Consider the following 14,659-nt stretch of genomic DNA (forward strand, 5'->3'; position numbering starts at 1 on the left):
AGAACAAGATTTTCTTTTTGTTGTTAATATGAACATCTGATGGGAGATGCCATCTCACTTTAAATTAGTATTAATCTTTGAACGCATTAATGAATTCAGTTTATTAATACAAGTTAGTTATATTAATAAATGTATTTATTGCATTTAATTTAATTAACCAGCAGATTCACATTGCCAAAAACACTCCACTCATACGTTGTATTGTTTAATAGCCTCTCTAATTAATAAATCTGCATTAAGAAAAGGAAATTTACCATTAAAGGCTGTTTTTAATGTGTTTGGTATTTTGTTTACGTTATCCGCTAAAGGACTCGGAAAGCGCTATTCATTTAACCGTAACTCCTCGACCATTTGCGCTATCAAAAAAAGAATGGTTGCTAAAAGAAGATAAATTGCACTTTTTGGCAAATTATGGTTTATTACGGTAATTTCTTGCTTTCCGTCCTCCAATCGCTTACCTGGAGAGCGTGTGCAGGGCGCAGTAGAGAGAGCAGATCTGAGTGAAAAGGGAGTAACACCGTTAAACGAAGCAGTGAAGCAAAAAAAGCCTCCCTAATGTATAACACTGTTGACGCGCTGTTGGTGCCTTGGGACTCGACAGCCCGACTGTTTAAGTTGATTTTCAATAAAGCAGTGTTGATTTTGTTCGCTTCTGGGTCCTGTTTCAGAACCTGGTAACTTAATGCTTAGGTAAGCCACGGGTTTGTTTCTCGCCAAACTCGCTGTACAGATCACAACACCTGAAATATAGTCTTTGGCAGGATTTGCGTGGACTATGTTGTGCATCCTCTTAAAAAAATGATGATTAAAAATGGATTGAAGTGCGATCGGAGCTTTTCGTTTTGTGTTTCTGTGGACAGTGCATCTCGGGAACGGAGGTATGACTTTTAAGACTTGAGTAAACTCCCGCGGGGTCTTAAAAAACAACATTCATAAAGTTACATTTAAGTCCTAGGATGAAGATCTGGGCATTTTAGGGCCATGGATGTAACTTTCTGAAGGCCAGTTTCTCCAACACCCCGCGGGAACCCTGATAAGTGCAAAAATAGAATTTAAAATATGTAATCCCGGTATCAACGGTTTTGCAAAATCCATATCATGGCGCGACACAATACCGGTAATTACTATCATACCGGTTTATTGCCCACCCCTACTGTTCATTAAATGTAATGTTACGGGGTCCAGCAATAGTCCACGACCTTCAAGTCCAAAAAAAGTGCGTCCATCCTTCACAAATTAAATCCAAACGGCTCCAGGATGATAAACAAAGGTCTTCTGAGGGTAATCCGTGCGGTGTTGTTGTAGAAATATCCATATTTAAAATGTTATTAACGTAATTAAATACCTTCTGGTAGCGCCGCCATCTTAGACTCAGGAGAGAGTATTAGCGTAGTGTACGCACTTTTCTTAGTGACATATGACAAATTCGGAGGGCGGGGGGACAGAGCAGCAGCAGAGAAACCGCTGTATGCTGCGTAAGCGCTCATCCTGAATGCGGATAACTCTAAAATGGCGGCGCTACCAGAAGCTAGTTAATTACGTTTTTTAAATATGGATTACCCTCAGAAGACCTTTGCTTATCATCCTGGAGCCGTTTGGATTTAATTTGTGAAGGATGGACGCACTTTTTTTGGACTTGAAGGTCGTGGACTATTGCTGGACCCCGTAACATTACATTTAATCAACAGAAAGATCTAAAATATTTTCTAAAATATCCGAAAATGTGTTTGTCTGAAAAACGATGGACATATGCAACTTGGACAGCTTGGGGGTGAGTAAATAATGGGTTTAATATCGTTTTTGGCCGAACTATCCCTTTAAAACAATTTGGTTTTGCAAGTCAAGTCAAGCTAATATTTGAAATTTTGACCTGTGATAAGTTGACATAACTTTAATACATTTTTTCACTTCATTTGTTAAGTTAAAGTGACATAAAAATGCTGCATTTTTTACAGTAAGTGATAGAACCTATTGGACACACTGTAAAAAATATTTTTGCACTTATATTTTTAAGTTTAGGACTTATAAGTTTTTTTACCTATCTTGACAAGTTATGAGTTGCTGTAACTTATTAAATTAAGTTGAATTTGCTTTAGTTATTTTATAAGTTACAGCAGCTCATCACTAGTCAATACAGTTGAAATGATTTGTAAATCCAAGTTAATTAAACTTAACCCGAACCCTTTTCTTCTTTGGAAAATTATGAACTATGCATTAAATTACTGCTATAAGTTCACCAAACACCCAAATATCAACTTTTTCAATTTGAACCCTTTATTCCCTAATTTAGAATTTTTTTTTCATTTTGGGTAGCAGCAATTAACAGCGGCCAATTTTGACCCTGTGTGTTCTCCACACTGTAAAAAAATTCAGCAGAAATTACAATGTTATTGCAGCTGGGTTGCCGGTAATTTACCGTAGATTTAAATTTGTTATTTACTGGCAAGAGTTTGTTCAAAGTTAAATCAATTTTAAATATTAACAAGTCTTTATCTTTACAGAATAAAACTATACAATAACAGCCTTATGCAAAGCATTCTGGGAACCAGAAATCATCATCAACCTTTTTCTGTTTTTTTGCTTTAGATTTTGTTTCCCAGAATGTTTTGCTTGATGCTGTTTTTTTTTAGTTTTACTCTGTAAAGACAAAGACTTGTAAATGTCTAATGTTCATTTAACTTTGAACAAAATGTTGCCAGTAAAAAACATAAATTTAAATCTACAGTAAGTTACCGCCAACCCAGCAGATTTTTTTACAGGGCAGGGTTAAAAAATTAAGTGCAAAAAGATTTTCTTACAGTGCAGCTTTATTTGAACCATCTCATATGTTTTGAGCCTACACTGTTATAAAAATTTACCAGGACTGTTATTTATTTATTTGTTGTTACAGAAAATAAAGTTTGATGAGTCCAATATAAGTGCAAACAATGACAACTAAAAGAAAAATGCATTTTTAAAGCATACAGTCACAAAAATAGTTAAATAAAACATATTTTAAACATACATATTTTAATTTAAAACGTATCAAATAGACATGCACCCATATTATTCATTAAATGTACTCAATTTTTTAAGGTAAGTGGTCGCAATCAATTTATTTAAGCTACATTTTAATAAAAATTTGTTTTGTTTTTCTAATATTTTTGATTTAAATGTAGCTTAAATAAATTGATTACGACCACTTACCTTAAAAAAAATTGTAGTAAATTAAATGAATAATTTTTTTCAGTAGCCAATTATTCAGAGTGATAACGGCCGATATACCGATAGTTTGGTGGTTACATTAACTAAATTCTGAAGATTGAATTTTCTAAATGGTTTTCATTTACATAATAATCATTAATATTTAACATTAAACTTGTAATGTTTCTTTACATTTTCTATACACAGAGCTCAAATTCATTGCATTTTCTTGTTCTCTGTTTGATTAAGAAGATATATCGGCTGATAGCCGATATTGAGAAAAATAGCTTTTATCGACCGATACCCATTATTGTCACATATATCGGTGGATCTCCAATATAAAATAATCTGTTCATTTTAGTATAACTCAACACATACTATATGTATCAAAAAACGATCACTTCAAATCCGCTTAATCCTGGCCTCAGGCCATTTAGAAATACCGGTTTGTTGACAGAATCCATTAAGAGTCTGATGAAAGAAAAAATATATCATGTCAGGCTCACTAAAACCTCATTTGAACGCACACAAAGATTCTGTAAAATCATTTTCAGTGTGAATAAACCAAAAATCCCGGATGCATTTTCAGTATTTTCCGTGTGACAAGGGCTTTAGAGGGTTTTGCATCTGAGCTCTTTGAGTCTTTGCTAACATGAAACATCACAAATCATAAAACATGTAGCACATGTTTGTCTGTCACATCATTGATGTGTCTTGTCTTTAACTACAGCAAAAGTAGTTGCTAAATGAAGCTCCAGGCATCTCTGCTTTCACAATATGAAATGTCACTAAACGGGTAAATGTGTTGAACAAATAGACATATGGGTCACTGAAATGGGGGACAGAATGTGAAAATTTGGTCATTTTAAGATTTTAACAAGATCATGACATGATTCTCTGTCTGGTAGCAAGACACTGAGGTTTCAGGGCTGTCTACACACACACACACACACACACACACACACACACACACACCGATCTGTGCATAACAAGGTGTCCAGACAGGCAATGTAATAGAAAACAGCAATAAAATCTGACTGTCCGACAAAGTACGACATTGAATCCAGCATCAGCCTCTCAGGAATGCTCATTACAGCAGTTTATTTAACATCTGTTAACTCAACTCTCATTTTATTGGCTGTGCGTCATTAAAAAAAAAACTTCCAATTTTTGCACAAACCTCTGTGGGTGCAATAATAATATTAGACAATTATAATAGAGAAAAAGGGCAAAACTCGATTTGTACATTTTATGAAGATAATGGGATTGTTGCCCACGATGCTGGGGTGTTACGGGCATTGCTTTTCAGTTGCTTAGGGATTCCGAGTGGTTGCTAAGGTGTTGTTGATTGACCCCATCCCAAAAAAAAAAACACTGGAACGTCTCTATGATATAACTTATGTCCCTCCTATAAGTCTGTTAGATTGAACTCTTCATGTTCAGATGAAATGATGAGTCTGTTCATCTCACATCTCAACAAACAACATGAATTTAGGATCGAAGTCGAGCTACAACCTCAGTCGGATATGCAATAGGAATGATAATCACCAATTAAAGTAAAAGAAAGATTTCCAAAGTGCCTAAAGAAATATTTTTGTTATTGATTCTTCAGAAAAGCACCACAGATACTTCCTTAGAAACTTAAGATTATCTAAAAGCTTACAGAGTTTATCTGCTGTCACATAAACTGTTCTTTGCTAAATGAAAACTTCGGCATCCGATATATTAAATCTGTAGGTTGAGAAGTGTGTGAGGAAAAGTCTCTCTCTCTCTCTCTCTCTTTCTCTCTCACCCTCCTTCTCGTGTACCTGACACCTTCTCGGTCCTCCATGAACTTCTCTCTCCGGCCCATCTGCCCCCTTACCACCTCTCCCACACTCTTCCAGCTCACCCACCTACTCAACGGGTGCTCACACACTCACCCAGCGGACGCAGCGGGGGGCCGCACTGCAGTGCCACATACAGCCTGCAGGGGGCAGCATGACACCTTTCTCACCACTCATACGTGAAGACTTTAACTCTGGTGTGAAAGGCTGACCCCAAAACCATTTTCAGTACTTGTAATCACAACTAACATTTTAATAAGGGTCAAAACTGAATATTAACAAAACTTCTGGAATATGTAGATTACAATCAAACAGACAATTGCTTTTAGAGACAGCATCATTAATATATATCTAAGGAAATACATACTTGATTGATAGAGCTATAAATATATAAGAGTCTTATTGTTATTGGAGTTTTTTTAATAATATTATTTATTTTCTAAAGTGATTGTATTAATATGTATTTACTGGAAAGCTGCTTAGTAACAATGCAAAATTGCAAAAAAGTGCTATAGAAATAAAAATGGATTTTTATTTTAAAAGGAGAATATTTTCCATAACATTTTCAATCTATAAAAATAAATATGAATGGACATTAAAACTTTGCTAACACCTCATTACAACACCTCACAACACCTCATTGTCACTAAATCAAATAAGCAAAAGATTAAGGGAACATGTCATTATAGATTATATTGTGCGTTGGTGTTTAGTTATTGTTTAGATGTGTATTTATATAACGCAGTTATGTTATATCACTGCTGTAGTTCTCATTCGTGTCATTATCCTGTACTTTCAGCTTAGCAGAATTGTTAACATTTCTATGAATATTGACGGTGGACACATGTTCATGCCCCTACTGATGTGTTTGGTGAATTTTAGTCTTACTCCATCCCTGATGGATCATTTTGCAATAATAATTATTTTAAGAAACTAATTTTTATATCTGTAGTACTCTGCTGAAATAACAATAGAAACCATTACTAAGAATTTCTGTTCATTATGAACCATTAGCTTAATTTTTGTAGTGTATTTTGGGCATTATTCCAATACGATGTATATTAGTTCCCACCTGCCATCCTCCAAAATAATTACATTACGATTAAATTCCAATAAAATGTGCATTGAACATGTCTTGGTTTGGTGTTCATTTATTTGTATGAGGTATAGCTATAAAAATCCATGAATTATTTAGTGTATACATTTTTTAAACCACTGCTTTTATCATGTTAAATGGTCTGAAAAATCTTCAGGGAGGTCGGTATGTTTGAGTCTGTAAAAGTATGGAATTTTGAAATGAAAAATGTGTAGGAACCCTGAATTATGCAATGATATTTTTACACATACAGAACCGGGAGCCTAAAAGATGAGTATTGCAGAGTTAATATTAACAGATCAGAAGTACAAAAAACTAACAAACAAACACGGCCACTACTTTCTTAATTATAAATATGCAGTAATAAACATATAATTCAGTCTTAATGAGGTGTAGGAAATATTGTAGCATACTGGTCAGTTCTGTCTATAGTAGGCGCTTTTACAAAATAAAACAATTACAATCAATACAAAAATCATTTTAATAACTGGGTCTCTGTTAATGACATATGGAGGACAGAGATAAATGAGCAATAAATGAACTCACATGTGCACACACACACACACACACACACACACACACACACACACAGATTGTCTGGCTGGTTTTCTGTCCCCACCTGCTGGCTAAAGAGTCAAGCACACACTGGGTGAGTAGTGTTATAGTAACACCCAGTAATCTTCAATTACTTTTAAATGTTCAGCTGTTTAGTCCTACAGTCCACTGCCTGTCTAACAGCATCTCTCTCTCTCTCTCTCTCTCTCTCTCTCTCTCTCTCTCTCTCTCTCTCTCTCTCTCTCTCTCTCTCTCTCTCTCAGAGTAACAGAGTAATACAGTATTGTAATGTGTCGTTGGTACTCGTTGGGTTGATGCTAAAGGGTTTCCAGGGCTTTGAGGTGTTGTTTGAATTTGCCAATTTTTTATTACCCTACTGTAAAATCCAGCTAAAACCAGCAAAAGCAGGTCAGCTGGTTTTAGTAGGTCTCACAGCTTGGTGTAGCTGGATTGGCTGTTGTAGCAAGCTGGTCTAGCTGTGTTTTTGTCACTTTTTAAGCTTGTCTAGTTGTGTTTTGTTGCTTTTTTGGTCTAGCTGCGCTTTGGTTGCTTTATAAGCTGGTCTAGCCGCGTTTTGGTCGTCTTTTAAGCGGGTCTGGCTGTGTTTTGGTCGCCTTTTAAGCCGGTCTAGCTGTGTTTTGGTCGCCTTTTAAGCTGGTTTAGCTGTGTTTTGGTCGCCTTTAAAACTGGTCTAGCTGTGTTTTGGTTGCTTTTTAAGCTGGAATAGGTGCGTTTCGGTCGCTTTTTAGGCCGGCCTAGCCATGTTTCGATCGCTTTTTAGGCCGGTCTAGCTGCGTTTTGGTCGTTTTTTAGGCCGGTCTAGCAGCGTTTCGGTCGCTTTGTAGGCCGGTCTAGCTGCGTTTTGGTCGCTTTTTAAGCTGGTCTAGCAGCGTTTCGGTCGCTTTTTAGGCCGGCCTAGCCATGTTTCGGTCGCTTTTTAGGCCGGTCTAGCTGCGTTTCTTTTGCTTTTTAGGCCGGCCTAACCATGTTTCGGTCGCTTTTTAGGCCGGTCTAGCTGCGTTTCGGTCGCTTTTTAGGCCCGTCTAGCTGCGTTTTGGTCGCTTTTTAAGCTGGTCTAGCAGCGTTTCGGTCGCTTTTTAGGCCGGCCTAGCCATGTTTCGGTCGCTTTTTAGGCCGGTCTAGCTGCGTTTCTTTTGCTTTTTAGGCCGGCCTAACCATGTTTCGGTCGCTTTTTAGGCCGGTCTAGCTGCGTTTCGGTCGCTTTTTAGGCCCGTCTAGCTGCGTTTCTGTTGCTTTTTAGGCCGGTCTAGCTGCGTTTCGGTCGCTTTTTAGGCCGGTTTAGCTGCGTTTCTGTTGCTTTTTAGGCCGGTCTAGCTGCGTTTCGGTTGGTTTTTTGGCCGGTCTAGCTGCGTTTCTTTTGCTTTTTAGGCCGGCCTAGCCATGTTTCGGTCGCTTTTTAGGCCGGTCTAGCTGCGTTTCGGCTGCTTTTTAGGCCGGTCTAGCTGCGTTTTTGTTGCTTTTTAGGCCGGTCTAGCTGCGTTTCGGTTGCTTTTTAGGCCGGTCTAGCTGCGTTTTTGTTGCTTTTTAGGCCGGTCTAGCTGCGTTTCGGTTGCTTTTTAAGCCGGTCTAGCTGCGTTTTGATCATTTTTTAAGCCGGTCTAGCCGTGTTTTGGTCACCTTTTTAAGCTGGTCTAGCTGGACTTAGCTGGTCAGGCTGGAAGATCAGCTGACTCACCAGCTTTGCCAGGCTGGGAGGACCAGCTTAAACCAGCTACTGCCACCTTAAACCAACTACCAGCTGATGCTTATTTTTCAGTATAGGATATACCGTTATCCAGTTGATCTGTGATTGCTAGCACTTTCCCAGATGCTAGTTGTTAGGTAAAACTAACTGACTCAAGTCTAAAGAGTCCATAAGTCTCTATTATATACTTAAATTCAGCAAAAGTCTTTGGGATTCGGTTTAATCATCCTTCATGAGTCATTTAGAAGAGTAAAAGGAACATGAAGACAAATACTGTTTTAATACAATTTGTTCAAAAGCAAACTTTTAGAAAAGGCAGTAAACGCCACCAATACAAGCAGCTGTGTCCTGTTCAGATAAGATGTGGTGTTTATGTGAATGAATGAGTGATTTGTAACGAGCAGGTGCAGAGATGGTTAAATCCCCAGTCTGTTGTGTGTATGTTTGGGATGGGGCTGTGGACCAGAGGACAGGGAGGTGGCCGTACTGCATAATTCTACGTTTCAGTTTTTAAACGCAGGCCACAGACTCACGGAAATATCATCATGCTGGCTCTCGCTCACTAATTACTGCCTTCAGTACCCTCCACCAGCTCAACTCCACACCGCTCTGTCTGAATCAAGCTGTAATATTCACAGAGAAAAACAAACGCTAAACATCACTTCACATCTGTTGTGTCTGTTAGGTGTGGCCATTTTGGATAATACGAGTGAATATGAATCAAAAGATGAACAATTGCAGTGATTCAGTACTGAAAATTGCTGTGAAGAATTGTTTTTTTTTATTTCTGTGGATGGCTTACATGAGTCTTTCAACTTAATGACGCTTTCATTTTTATCATCTAATAGCAGTGCCGGCTCGTGACTGCTCTTTCGAGGGGCACAAATTCAAAATATGTGTTCGGAGTGTCATGTGTGTTGCTCGTGTTTTCAAAATGTGTGTTTGTTGTGAACCATATGCATCACATGTTTTGTCAAAATAAGTGCCTGCTGCACACGTATCAAAACCGTTTATGATGAAAGAGACGCTCATGTTCACAAAATATACGCAAGACACTCCCGTAACATTAAACTCTGATTACGCATGAGATTATGCGAGTATCTGGCAAACGCGAGCGTCTCTTTTATCATAAATCCTTCAGACGCGTCTGCGGCAGGAACTTATTTTGGCAAGACACGCGATGCACATAGGTTCACTCGACGCGCTGAACACATATTTTGAAATTACGAACCACACACATGACGGGATACATACATGTTGTGACGAACTTCGCATCGAGCGCCCTCGAAAAACAGAAGTCACCGGCCGCCACTGTCTAAGAGAATGGAAAGTCATATTTTAGACATGCTCTGTATAACACATTTATAAAATAAGTGATCTTATTATCTTTTATTTAATTAATATTATTTAACACATAGGTCTGGTATCACAGACAAAAATGCATGTTTAAGCTGTCTTAAATGAAAATAATGTGAGATATCTTAAAATATATCAGTGCAATTGTTTTGCCTCTAAATAGATAGATGGGTGATTCTCACGAAAACTTGGTTTTAAAAATGTCAAGCACGAAAATGTAAAAATTGCTTAAATTTACTTTTTTCCACCAGACATTGAAAAACAAAGTCTGGAGTAAATGGGAACATTAATTTAAAAACTTTTACTTATCATTTAACACTTTTTGTAACATAATTTAAAAAATTAGGCCTAAAAAATCTCATTACCGCAACAGTCAGAAAACATCAACACTGACATATTTTCAAAATGACATGACAAACCTGAAAGAACATAATTTGGAGATTCTGCACATGCATTTAAAATCAAAGTATTATGCTTCTATTGATTAAATTAATATTTAATAAGCATCTGTGGCGGTAATGATAATCAAAATGTCGTGTAAGCATTCTGACAAGACAATATTTCAAATTAACTGTAAAAAAATGATCTTACCTGATAGCCATCTTGAAGTAACTGGTCCATGTGCTTGGTCACTCAAAATCAAACTTTATTAAAATTCTGTATGTGTGCTTAAACTGTTCTCAAAAAGTGTTGCGGAGGATGAGAACATCAGGCATGGACACATCATTTTCCTAATTTTTCTTCAATTTTATTATACATGAATATTCAGTAAATATTTTTTCTGTCATCTAAAGTAGTCTAGCAAAACATCCATTTATTTTTTTTCTTAATATTTTTGTGTTAATTTGATTAAATTACAACATGACGCATGTTCAAACACAGCCGGACACATTGCGGTAATGAGAATTTCAGCAGAAAATCAGATAAAATTTACAATTATAAATTCTTATGTTGAAATCACACATTGTGCAAGGTAGAACACAGTATTGTGTTAATTCTGATGCTTTTTAATGTTACTATATTACACATTTTAAAGCTAAAATCATTAGTGCCGTGGTGTTTCAATGGTTTCGTGAGAATCACCCAGATAGATAGATAGATAGATAGATAGATAGATAGATAGATAGATAGATAGATAGATAGATAGATAGATAGATAGATAGATAGATAGATAGATAGATAGATAGATAGCACTTTATTGTCCGTGTACATTTGTCTTGCAATAGTATGCACACCAGTTAGTTAAATTATGTCATCATTTAACTAAGGCCTAATCCTAAACCCAGTCTGTGAAATCACACCATACATTTATTAGCTATTAAAACTTTAGCTATTTATTTCAAAGCATTTTATTTTTTCAAAAAAGTAAACTTAAAAAAACTAAATATTTCTTAATAAGTTTTTTTATTTTTTATTTTAGAAGTTAGAAATAAACAAATAGTTTCTAAATAGATTCTAGGCTATTTTATAAATTATTTTTAATTTTTAAAGGGATAGTGCACCCAAAAATGAAAATAATGTCTTTAATGACTTACCCTCATGTCATTCCAAACTTGTAAGACACAGTTTAAGATGTTTTATATTTAGTCCGAGAGCTTTCTGACCCTCCATTGAAAATCTATGTACGATATACTGTCCATGTCCAGAAAGGTAATAAAAACATCATCAAAGTAGTCCATGTGACATCAGTGGGTCAGTTAGAATGTGTTGAAGCATCCAAAATACATTTTGGTCCAAAATTACAACTTTATTCAACATTGTCTTCTCTTCCTGAGACTAAAGTCACGTGACTGCAGTGACGCAAATGACGTACGCACGGCTGACGTGTTATATGGTGCGCCCCAGCTGTTGTTTTTGTACGCCTGAGCTTCGTTTACATTTTGAAAAAAAATAACTTCGCAAACACGTCTGAGGATTACACGTCATCCACATCACTGCAGTCACGTGACTTTAGTCTCGCGCATGTGCTTCACAACAGAACCGGAAGAGAAGACAATGCTGAATAAAGTCGTAATTTTTGTTATTTTTGGACCAAAATGTATTTTCGATGCCTCAACACATTCCAACTGACCCACCGATGTCACATGGACTACTTTGATGATGTTTTTAATTAACTTTCTGGACATGAACTAGGGCTGTCACGATTATGAAATTTGGCTGACGGTTAATTGTTTAATAAATTGTGACAATTAATTACCTGTTTATTGCTTTGACATTTAATTCTCATACATTTTTTGTTTATGAAATAATTTTCACAGAATGTTGTGATTATTTAAATTAAATCTTTTGCGAGGTTTATCTGGCAGTAAATATTTATACACATAACACATTTTTAAAAGTAATCTGACACCGTCTCGTTTATACAGGCGCTGCAGCTCCCCCTTGTGTTCTTTAGAGAGATGTGCAATCATTGCGGTGATCTGAAATCATCGCGATGAGGTCAAACAATTGAGATGAGACAATTATTTAATCTTTGTGACAGCTCTAACATGAACAGATATAACTTTGGACATAATTTTGGTTTACCTCTATCTTCACTTAATTCAGAAAAAATGGTCAAACAAATGGTCCCTATCTGTGACTGGGGCAGTACCCTTTCCTAAAAAGTACCATTTATTTACAAAGGTGTATACATTTGGTACTAATATGTACATTTGATGTACTTATTTGCACTGTTTGGTATAATTTTGAAAGGATAAATGACCATTTTTTTTTCTGACAGTAAACTCCATAGTTTGAATGGCCCGTGCACATGCATTTATTGTGTGTGTGTGTGTGTGTGTGTGTGTGTGTGTGTGTGTGTGTGTGTGTGTGTGTGTGTGTGTGTATATATGTGTGTGTGTTTGCATGTCACCAGCTCAACAATTTAAACAGGGATGCACACAAAGGTTCATGACAAATAAACAGTCAACAAATCGTCCCACACACAGCCTGGCACGACGCCTGTGTGACTCATTGAGCTAATGACAGACTATTACAATCACTGAAACGAAGCCAACATTAAGATGGCAAATACAAAACACAATAAACGCCTCACCTTATAGCTGCCGATGATGATGATGTCATATCATCCTCACTCTGTGTTTGTTGCTTAAAGGAAAATCATACCCTGTAACAGACCCAGGCATTGCAACCAATGCGCAGAGAAGATTTGAGTTATATGACTAAATACAAAGTTTTGTTGTAAAGTGACTTTTTAAAGAAGTGCTGTTGAGTAACATCCTGACAAACTGCAAGTAGCCAGCGGCGTCAGTGATGCTGATATTTGGCATCCTTGTTTCTCGGAGGAGGCCGTGGAGGATGCTGGGTTTCTAGGGTTACGTTAGTGACAGGCTGTCCAGGACGGGCGAGAGATGGAGTGATAGAGAGGATGGAGGAAGAGAAAGCTGCAGTCTGCAGGAAGATACATCACACCAGGAACATTAATTAATCTCTGACAGTGACAGCTAACGTGTTATTGCCATCTGGAGAGTGAGGAACTTCAGGAGACTTCTGAGTGTGTGTGTGTGTGTGCGCGCGCGCGTGTGTATGTGTTTGTGTGTGTGTGTGTAAGACTTGGAGCTTGGCAGTGCTGTTATTGATGAAAACAGTTCTCGCCAAAATGGCAAAGCGACTAAAAGGTGTTGTAGAAGGACATCACATGCTATGACCTTCACAAACAACGTGATAATTGTGTGTCTGTGTGTGTGAACATGTGTTTTGGCATATAGAGGGCATGACTTTTAGATTGTCTCAGATGCAATAGCCACTAAACGCCACTTTTATCAAAAATTAGATTATGATGCTCTCGGTGCATATTATACGTTTATTAAATACTTTTATTTCAAATCTGCTTAATCCTGACCTCAGATCATTCAGAAATACCAGTATGTTTGCATAATATGTTAAAAGTCTGATAAAAATGCTCATTTATAAGAAAAACATGCCAGACGCACTTAAAGAGTTTTGCATTTAAAGCTTTTTAATTGTTCATACATATGCTGCCCCATCACATGACCTACTGGTCTTAAAATAGACCCAGTAAGATCTATTATAGTGTAGCTTAGTCATTAAAAAACTCATTGACACATAAATTGTCATATATTACAGATTTTTTATGTATCTGCTTAGTACAATTACTAAGTTTACTGAACTTGAGTATGATCAATCTGTTTTTAGTTCTTGAATATTGTGTGTCATTTACAGGTAAACCACAAGAGGGCGACAGAACTAAACATATAATAATCAAGTATAAAGATTAGAGGAACAATATACCCACCAGAGGGCATCAGATATCACAAAAAATAATGACTTGTTGGGATTTTTGTTTTGTTTTGTGGTCTTCAAATACATGTGTAAAATAAAGAATAATATAAACACATGTTATACTATGTGTACTATGTTAATTGTTGTAAAAAAAATGCTGGGTAGTTTCATTTAATGGTTGCGAGAAATATGGACAAATTTAGCTTTTTGGTTCCCATACACCAAAAAATGATATTTCCAAATTTACAAAAATGGCCAAAAAAGATATTTGTTGAAATATTTTTGGGAATATGTTAAAAAATATATTTTTCACAAATATATTTTTTGTATATACAGAGGCGGACACCAGGGGCGTAGGCAGAAATTGTATTTTGGGCGGGCCGGGGCAAAACTGAGTGGGCCTATAGTTTATATTAGAATAAAATGACTTGAATAATAATTAAACCTTAGAGTAGAAAAAAAAAGAATAGACAAACTGCAAAGCAGTTACATCTTTACTTTGCAATTTTCGGCAAAGGAAATAATAAAACACTGTCTAAACATGTTCAACCAACACAGAGCTCAATAAAGGACAAACCAGGCCAGCATAGACAATAAACTGTCTTATTCAGGCTAATCAGCAGTGCAAAAACAGTTCACCTGAAATAAAGTAGGCTAAACGTAACAGAAAATTGAAAAAAATGAAAACTCTCA

The 14,659-nt window shown here is 36.5% G+C and overlaps 1 long non-coding RNA gene across 1 annotated transcript in view; it reads left to right on the forward strand.

Annotated features, from left to right (window-relative positions):
• The window catches only part of LOC141366158 (uncharacterized), a 106,227-nt gene extending 92,145 nt beyond the window's left edge, over positions 1-14,082 (forward strand). The window contains exon 3 of the long non-coding RNA XR_012371260.1: positions 13,907-14,082. This is a non-coding gene — a long non-coding RNA (uncharacterized lncRNA). The remainder of the gene's footprint in view (positions 1-13,906) is intronic.
• The last annotated feature ends 577 nt before the right edge of the window (positions 14,083-14,659 follow it).

The sequence above is a fragment of the Misgurnus anguillicaudatus genome, chromosome 9 (genome assembly GCF_027580225.2).
Source record: "Misgurnus anguillicaudatus chromosome 9, ASM2758022v2, whole genome shotgun sequence".
Taxonomy (NCBI): Eukaryota; Metazoa; Chordata; class Actinopteri; order Cypriniformes; family Cobitidae; genus Misgurnus; species Misgurnus anguillicaudatus.